The sequence below is a fragment of the Capsicum annuum genome, chromosome 9 (genome assembly GCF_002878395.1).
Source record: "Capsicum annuum cultivar UCD-10X-F1 chromosome 9, UCD10Xv1.1, whole genome shotgun sequence".
NCBI lineage: Eukaryota > Viridiplantae > Streptophyta > Magnoliopsida > Solanales > Solanaceae > Capsicum > Capsicum annuum.
In genome coordinates, this window is record NC_061119.1 from 193,426,745 (window position 1) to 193,435,959 (window position 9,215).

At 35.1% G+C, this 9,215-nt stretch overlaps 1 pseudogene; it reads left to right on the forward strand.

Moving 5' to 3' along the window:
- The first annotated feature begins 5,476 nt into the window (after positions 1–5,476).
- LOC124887166 lies at positions 5,477–8,207 on the forward strand (annotated as a pseudogene).
- Positions 8,208–9,215: the final 1,008 nt, after the last annotated feature.

Here is a 9,215-nt window from a genome sequence, read left to right on the forward strand (position 1 = left end):
AGACAAATAAAAATGAGAGAGTGTTATTGGTGAAAACCCTCACGGGCACCGAAAGGCGATGGCGAGTTTAAGAGAAAAGAGAAAAGAGAAAAGTGAAAAGAAAGAGATTTGTTGGCGAAAGTCTTTTAAGATGTCGTCAATTGAATATGATGTATGAGTCCGATGGATTGGAAGAAGCGGCTCAGCGGCAAAGGCACGAACTCAACAACAAATGGGGAGTGTGGATAGGAAGATCAGGCAGCTTAATCCAAAATGCATGTCATACTCATTGGAGTTGTTTGTCATATTCAGATAAGTTTTCTTTTTGAAAAAGGGACATTGCCTTTTCTTTCATTTACATATTCATGCTTTTTGTCTTTTTATGTCATTTATCAAAATAAAAGTCATAATTATTTCTTTACATTTTAAGTCAAGTCTCTGTCAAAACAAGTGAGAAAGGATTTCAAAATTTACTACCAGTCTTTGCAATTATATGAGAAAAAGCCAAGGACCAGCACTTGAAAGAAATATGATCGTAATTCAACACGAAGCAAAGGAAGTCTATCAACCGACAGGCTATTGGATTCGTGGAAGCATTCAGATTTGGGAAAAGAGTGCGCCTCAGGGGGCATGGTAAAATGAAAACCCATTATTCGAGTCAGAAATCATTTCCCTCAATCTAGATCTGGGGCAATGATGTGGCAAGACAGGGCAAGTGTCAGCGATTTGGAACAAAGATGAAAGGAACGAATGCTGGGGAAGATACCTGAGAAGCCAAGAGCTGCAAGCCACCACTAAGTTTTTAACTGACAAATTTTCTTTGTTCAAATAGGGGAAAATTCGCTTCACTTAATTCAGCTACCATTAGAAATGCACATCCGTGAGATTTTACTTTCTACTCAGGACCCTCCTGAAAAATAGGATTTTACTTTATGTTCAGGACCCTCCTGAAAAATGGGATTTTACTTTATGTTCAGGACCCTTCTGAAAAATGGGATTTTTACTTTCTGTTCAGGACCCTCCTGAAAAATGAGATTTTACTTTCTGTTCAAGACCCTCCTGAAAAATGGGACTTTACCTTTAGTTCAGGACCCTCCTAAAAAATGGGATTTTACTTTCTGTTCAGGACCCTCCTGAAAAATGGGATTCTACTTTCTGTTTAGGACCCTCCTGGAAAATAGAAAGTTTACTTTATGTTCAGGACCCTCCTGAAAAATGGGATTTTTACTTTCTGTTCAGGTCCCTCCTAGAAAATGGAAAGTTTACTTTATGTTCAGGACCCTCCTGAAAAATAGGATTTTTACTTTCTGTTCATGACCCTCCTGAAAAATAGGATTTTACTTTCTGTTCCGGAGCCTCCTAAACAATGGGACTTTATCTTCAGTTCAGGACCCTCCTGAAAAATGGGATTTTACTTTCTGTTCAGGACCCTTTTGAAAAATAGGATTCTACTTTCTGTTCAGGACCCTCCTGGAAAATGGGAATTTTACCTTTTGTTCAGGACCCTCTTGGAAAATAGAATTTTACTGTTTGTTCAGGACCCTCCTAAAAAATGGGATTTTACTTTCTGTTCAGGATCCTCCTAAAAATGGGACTTTACCTTCAGTTCAGGACCCTCCTGAAAAATGGGATTTTACTTTCTGTTCAGGACCCTCCTGAAAAATGGGATTCTACGTTCTGTTCAGGACCCTCCTGGAAAATGGGAATTTTACCTTCTGTTTAGGACCCTCCTGGAAAATGGGATTTTACTGTTTGTTCAGGACCCTCCTAAAAATGGGATTTTACTTTTTGTTTAGGACCCTCCTGAAAAATAAGATTTTACTTTCTGTTCAGGACCCTCCTGAAGAATGGGAATTTACTTTCAGTTCAGGACCCTCCTGAAAAATGGGAATTTACTTTCAGTTCAGGACCCTCCTGAAAAATGGGATTTTACTTTATGTTCAGAACCCTCCTGAAAAATGAGATTTTACTTTATGTTCAGGACCCTCCTGAAAAATGGGATTTTATTTTATCTTCAGGACCCTCCTGAAAAAATGAGATTTTACTTTTTATTCAGGATCCTCCTGAAAAATGGGATTTTACTTTATGTTTAGGACCCTCTTGGAAAATGGGATTTTACTTTCTGTTCAGGACCCTCCAGAAAAAATGAGATTTTACTTTCTATTCAGGATCCTCCTGAAAAATGGGAATTTACTTATGTTCAGGACCCTCCTGAAAAATGGAAATTTACTTTATGTTTAGAAAATATGGAATCTTTCTTTATCATAATATTTGTTTAGAATAATTTTGTTTTAGTTTGGATTTTTGATATCAGGAGCCCGCCTGAAGAATAGGATGATGAAATTGCAAGTCAGGAGCTCGCCTGAAGAACAGGGCGATGAAATGGCAAGTCAGGAGCTCGCTTGAAGAATAGGGTGATAAAAGTCGAGTCAAGAGCCAACAGAAGTTGTATTGATGTAATGACAGAGCTGCGGATCGGAACCTCGGTGGAACCTCACTCGACTCTCCAAGTCGGTATAGTCCACTTCTCTTCCAACCTTTGAGATACTTGTGATTTCCTCATGACTTGGGTAGATAGGGTGTCCGACAGAAGTCGATTGTCCTTCTTTCTTTTACTCCTCTCTTTGAATAACGAGCGGGAAAAAATTCGGTCTCGTGGTTTACTTCTTTACCTGAAAACACTGCATGTTTACATTCAAAGGGGGCATGATGTAGACACATAATTTTGTCCCTCCGAAAGATTAATTTACCCAATTTTACCTTATCCTACCGTGTACCCTCATCCATGTTATTATACCCTCACAAAATACAAAAAAAAATAACAAACCTTGTCTTATCCTAATATTCTAACAACCCACCCAACTAAAAATTGACAACACATCCTAACCCCTACCCCACGTCACCCTAGGCAACCCTTTCATATTTGTTACTTATTTTAACCAAATACACAGGATAACAACTTGAAAAGGGCCCACAGAATATTTTAAAAAAAGAAAAAGAATTTTCCATTCCATCATCATCAATATAAACATACCCCACATAGAAGCCATCTCTGGACTAAAAAAAAATACACAGATTACACACTAGAATTTTCCATCATCTTCCATTTTTCTCCAACAACACAGCATACTAGCCTCACCATAAATTACATCACACACCACATACCATAAAGGAGAATTGATATACACACACAGCTCACACATAGAGAAGAATATATACACACAATACACATAGAGGGAGGAGGGCCAAACAGATGGACTCCTCTACTTTTTTTGTTCATTGAATAACAGAGAGGTGCAAGAGAAAAATTGATCGAGAAAATCGAGAGAGGGAGAGAGAATAGAGAGAGACAGTGAGGAGTTGAGGAGAAAATAAGAGAGGAAAATAATCGGTCCTTAATTTTCCAGCAACCAGGGCTCGCCAGAGCTCCGGCGAGTTTTGAATTTCATAAAAAATAGCGAAGCCGATGAGATCTGGCCGTTTCGCTTGAGTTTTTCGGTGAAATTTTTTGCTGAAATTAGTTTACTGGTCGTCGTCTGCTCGGTTCAGTCCCAAACTCCCTAGATCTTATCGATTTTCTTCGAGTTCTGGTTAGATTTAGACAAAAAAACAACACGATCATCGAAATCAAACCTTATCCCATCAGTTTTCCATTTTTGCAGCTCACCGGAGCTCGATCTGCGTTGCGTTTTGGGTTCCTGGTGGTTTGTTGGGGGTCTTGGGTTCGTCTATTTCTTGGTTCGTCGTCGATATTGAATTTTGAGTTGTCGTTATCAAATTGCGTCGTCGTTCTTGGTTGGGTTTCGTATAACAAAGTTTGTCTCACTGGTTTTAAAGTTGTCCTATTAGTTTTTCTCTATACCGAGTTGGATTCATTGCAATCGAGGTTCTATATTCGAGATTCCAAGTGCGGGTCTTCTTTAATATTATTACCAACCGAAATGGATTATCGGAAGGTCCATTTTTTTAATTCATTCTCTCTTCTTTATCATAATTTGTTGAATTGGGCATGTTTGAAATTGGATGAGTTGGTGAATGTTTGATGTAATTCACGTGAAATTCGTATGATTATCATGCTTTATTTGTCATTGGGTCTATGTTGTTTATATTGGATTCCGAGTTAAAAATTGAGTTGATAGTCAAAGCATGTGTTAATTTTTGGTTGGAAAAGGATTTCGGGGTAGGAATAAAAAGTTGTTAAAAAGTTGAATGTAGTTAAATTTTGGACCGTTGTCATTTCATGTAATTTGGATTAAGCATGAATTTGATAGAATCATTTTAAATCAAAAGTTTAATAGGCAAGACGTAGGTCGGATAAGCAAATCTAGAGATTGTGAGTTGATTGAATAGTTTGATTTTATCACTTTTGAATCAATTGTATAATTCGGCCGAGGAATGCCCCGAAGTATCTGTATATATTTATTCACCGAGGAATGCCCCGAGGTATCTTGTACCCGGAGGACGTTCGTGATGAAGGCCCGAGGCGTCGAGTAGAGCATTAGTCTAGAATTAATTTAGAGTAGGATTTATTTTTACTCATTTCTTATTTTTGGACTGTATAATTGGACTGGACACTAAATTTTGGATTGTTTGTTTTATTTGTTTGATTGATTGTATTTGTATGTTTTGTGTGGTTTATACCTTCGTAGTGTCAAATTAGCCGATACGCTTCACCAAGCGACCGTGGTCAAACCATGGGATCAAGGGGTGCCTAACACCTTCCCCTCGGTCACCAGAATTCCTTAGCCGAAATCTCGATTCGCGGATCAGTTTTATAGTCAAAACCGTTTGAAAAGGATTTTCAAAGATGACTTGGCACACCCAATTATGTCAAGTGGCGACTCTGAGTTTTCATGCAAATAATCCTTTTCGAAACAACTTTTCACCTTTTGTCACTTCAATAACAAAAACCCTTTCAAAACTAAAATCAATCTTTTCGGGTTAAAAAAAAAAGGGTGTGACAGTATATATATATATGGGTCTTGCTAACATACTACATGAAGGTAGTATGTTAGCCCTATCCCCACTTTTTACTTTACATAAATGTCCTTACTATTCATTAAAAATATAAATTTTTTGGTACTTTCACCCAAAATTCCTCAATTTTTTCTCCCTTCATATCTCCATAGTACCTATGGCAGGAAAAAGGACCAATCATCCATTTTCTCTCTCTGAAATTATAATTTATTTATAAGTTTTGTCTTCTCCCAACATTAATTAATGCATTATGTAGGTAAGATTATAGCTTTTAAATTCTGTAACTTTTGTTGATTAAATTGTAAGATTAAATCTAATATTTTTTCCTTTTTGAAACATATGTGTCGAATGATGATCCTATTTATTACTTTTTTAATTCCTTTAGATTTATTCTTATTTTTTTATTCATAAAACTCAATATCTATATTTTTTATTACTAATTTTATCATTGCATAACTTAGTGTGCTGATAAACTAAAATTGTTTCTGTTAATGATTTAAAAATACAGGTCCTTAATAATATGGGTGATTCCATTATAGGAATTTCAAGAAGTCGATGTCCATGTGGTGATATTGGTTGCATTATTAATGAAGATGCAATTGCAGGAACTACAACAATTTTACAAGAACGTAAACAAAAAAATAATATTGATAGCAGTGATAATAGTTTAAAGAGTGGCAAAGTGTTTAACAGTGATGATGAGGCTTATAATTGCTATGTAAATTTTGCTAAAAGACATGGCTTTTCAGTTAGACGCGGGCGTCGTTTGAGAAGTGTAGAACATCCTATGGAAATTTACAAAAGGAATTATATTTGTCATCGAACCGGTAATTGTCGTTCTCAGAAAATAGCAGACAAAGACTGACAAAGAGATCAAAAATCTTTCAGGTGTAGTTGTAAAACCAAAATATCTATTGCAAAATATATAATTGATGGTGTCACTCGTTGGACAGAGGTATGTTTTGATAATGTCCACAATCATGAACTATTGAGTGACAAGGAGGTAAGATTTCTCTCCGCATATTGAAATATTGACATTATTGATCAAAAGCGAATTACACTTCTTGCAAGAGCTGGTTGTTCCATGAGTTTAATAAGAAGGGTGCTTGAATTAGAAAAAGCAGTACATCTAGGTCAATTGCCTTTTACAGAAAAAGATATAAGGAACTTGTTCAATCTGAAAGTTCTACCAATATTGAAAGTGATGCGTTGGAACTATTGAAAATATGTAAGAGTTTGAAAGATAAGGATTGTGATTTTCAGTATGATTTTACAGTTGATGCTTGTCAAAGACTTGAACATATTATTTGGGCATTTGGAGATTCTATTCGTGCATATGAAATTTTTGGAGATGTTATTTTTTACTACTTATCGATTGAATCGTTATGAGATGCCATTAAGAGTTTGGATTGTTGTAGATAATCATGGAAACTCTATTTTCTTTGGATGTGTTCTCTTGCAAAATGAGAAAGCATCTTCCTTTTCGTGGGTTCTAAAGGTTAATGTTGTTTTATTCTTTATTTGTTTTAAAAGTTTTCTAACTTTATAGCTAATGCTACTCATTATGTAGAGTTTTCTATGTCTCATGAATGGAAAGCATCCACAAATTATATTAACAGATCAGGATCTTGGCTTAACAGAAGCTATTGCAAATGAACTGCCGCTCACCAAACATGCATTTTGCATATGGCATATTACATCCAAGTTCTCCACTTGGTTTTCTTTTGTCCTTGGTTCAAAGTATTTGCAATTTAAATCTGAATTTCATAGGCTTTATGATCTTGGCAGCATTAAAGAATTTGAACTCCAATGGGATAAATTGATTTCCAAATTTGATCTTGAATCGGATAGGCATATCAAGTTGTTGTACTTAAATCGTGCATCATGGGCATTACCTTATTTGAAGGGGTATTTTTTTGCTGGAATGACAACAACTAGACGCTAAGAAACCATTAACGCATATTTGAAAAGATTTTTACATGTAAGAACAAGTTTAAAAGAATTTTTTGAGCAGGTTGGGACGCGGTTAGCATAAGAAATCATGCCGGAGAAGAGGCAACGATGCGAAAAAAGTATTACAATCCTCATATTAAGACATTCATGCCAATGGAAAAACATACTTCAAAAATTCTCACACCATTTGCTTTTAAATTGTTACAAGATGAGATGATACTCTCTCTTGAATATGGTTTGTTTTCAGATCGTGATGGATCATAGATTGTTCGTCATTACAGCAAAACAGATGGGGCACGTTTTGTCTATTGGAAGTGATTAGAAGAGGTTGTTCATTGTTTTTGTTGAGAGTTTTAATTTTCAGGAATTTTATGCAGACATTGTATTCGAGTCCTTACTGCCCAAAACTATTTTATGCTGCCTGAGAAGTATTTATTAGGTAGATGGAGGCAAGAAAATTTATTGGTCCTAAAGTTCAATCATATAATAAACTCTAGTAATGATGACAATGAGTTCCAAGGTCTTCATTCTATAGTTCAAGATATGACTGTTGAATCAATAAAAACAAAATATCGTCACAAATGTGCTACAAAGGAATTAGAAAGGGTGTTACAGATTGTTCGTCGTCTTCCCAAAAATGAGGATATCGATAAAGAACACAAAAATGCTACTGTAAGTTTATCCGCAGAAGACAATTCTTCAAGTGAAGATTATGATCACATTGAAAATCCACAACAATCGCAAACAAAAGGAAGAAAGAAAGTAAAAAGGGTACCTGGAGGGATCGAAGCTACTAAAAAATCAAGACATTGCCATGTTCCTAATTGTGGTGGAACTGGTCATGACTCAAGAAATTATCCACTAAAGAGAAAAATAATTAAAATTCTCATATCACAATCTCCTAACAAGTAAGTAAATTTTGCATTATGTCTAATCTCATGTTAAATGTATAAACTTATAATGTGTATAGACTCAAATAAAATATGATTATCTTTGGTCGTAGGATTCCAAAAGGATGGACAAGAAGCTCTGAAGTGGTCTACTTGTGAAAGAATTCTTTTGCTTGCTGAGAATATGAGGTACAACCTAAAATTTGGAGGATGGTCGCACCCTTGCTGATTATAACATTCAGAAAGAATCAACTCTTCACTTTGTTCTTCGTCTCTGTGGTGGCTTTTGAGAATTTAATACTCTTATGACTGGTTTCTGCTTCGATCCTTTGGTTGAAAGATGTTTTTAAGATTTTTCTGGTTTTGCTTTGGTGACATTGTGTGTCTTATATGTGCTTGAGCTATCGTTTCTGGAATAAATTTTGCTATGCTACTATTTAAAATACTATGATATGCATCCTTGGTATTCCGCGTTAGTGTTTTCAAGGTTGCGCAGTTTGTGAGCCAATATACGGATGGGTCTTGCAATATTATGCAAATATGGTATTTAGGCGTTCTTTCAAATATGTACTGCTATGATTTTTTATCAATTAGTCCTACTATACTCGTTTGCTATACTGCAACACCATATTTTATTTTCTCTATAGCACTTGAAACTAGTAACCATCTGTTAGCTTTTCCAAATTTCGAATTGCACACTGCTCCGGCATCAATCGGCAGGAAGAAAGCAAATACATGATAGTGAAGGCTAGCCTATTTCAATCTAATCTTTTTTGTCTTGAGCCATATGTTTATGGGTGAAACATATCCATGTTCAGTATTTACAACAAATTATATTAATTCGGTCTGCATATGCTGCAAATAGTTTGAGAATGCAATAGAGTAATGAGCTGCCAGTTAAAAATATTCTTAAGATCTTTGATTAATTCTTTTGGGCTCTAATTCTTCTATTAAAAAATAAAAATGGTCATTAATCAGCTAATGATTGTATCTTTACAAAGAAAAAATTATGTTTGCCTTAAATGTATAGCTTTGTAAGGTCCGTACAATACACATTTGTGGTTCAACCCTTCCTCAGACCTCAAGCATAGCGGGAGTTTAAAAGTGAAATAGACTAGGAAAAGTTGTAAGATCTTCTTTGTTTAAATTTTGATTGCTGTGTTTGCAATTTCAAATTACAATAGTGAGATAGATTAACATAACTTAATGTTTGATTGTTGGATTTACAGTGACCGATGAAAATGGTCAAATTTGATTTAGCTTTTAATCGTTGAGTTTATAATTTTTACTATAATAATAATGAAATTGATTAGATCTGACGTAGCTTTTCGTTTTTCAAATTATAACAATGAAATTAATTAGAATTAACTTAAATTTTGGTTGTTGAGTTTATAAACTTAAAAATATTTGGAACTT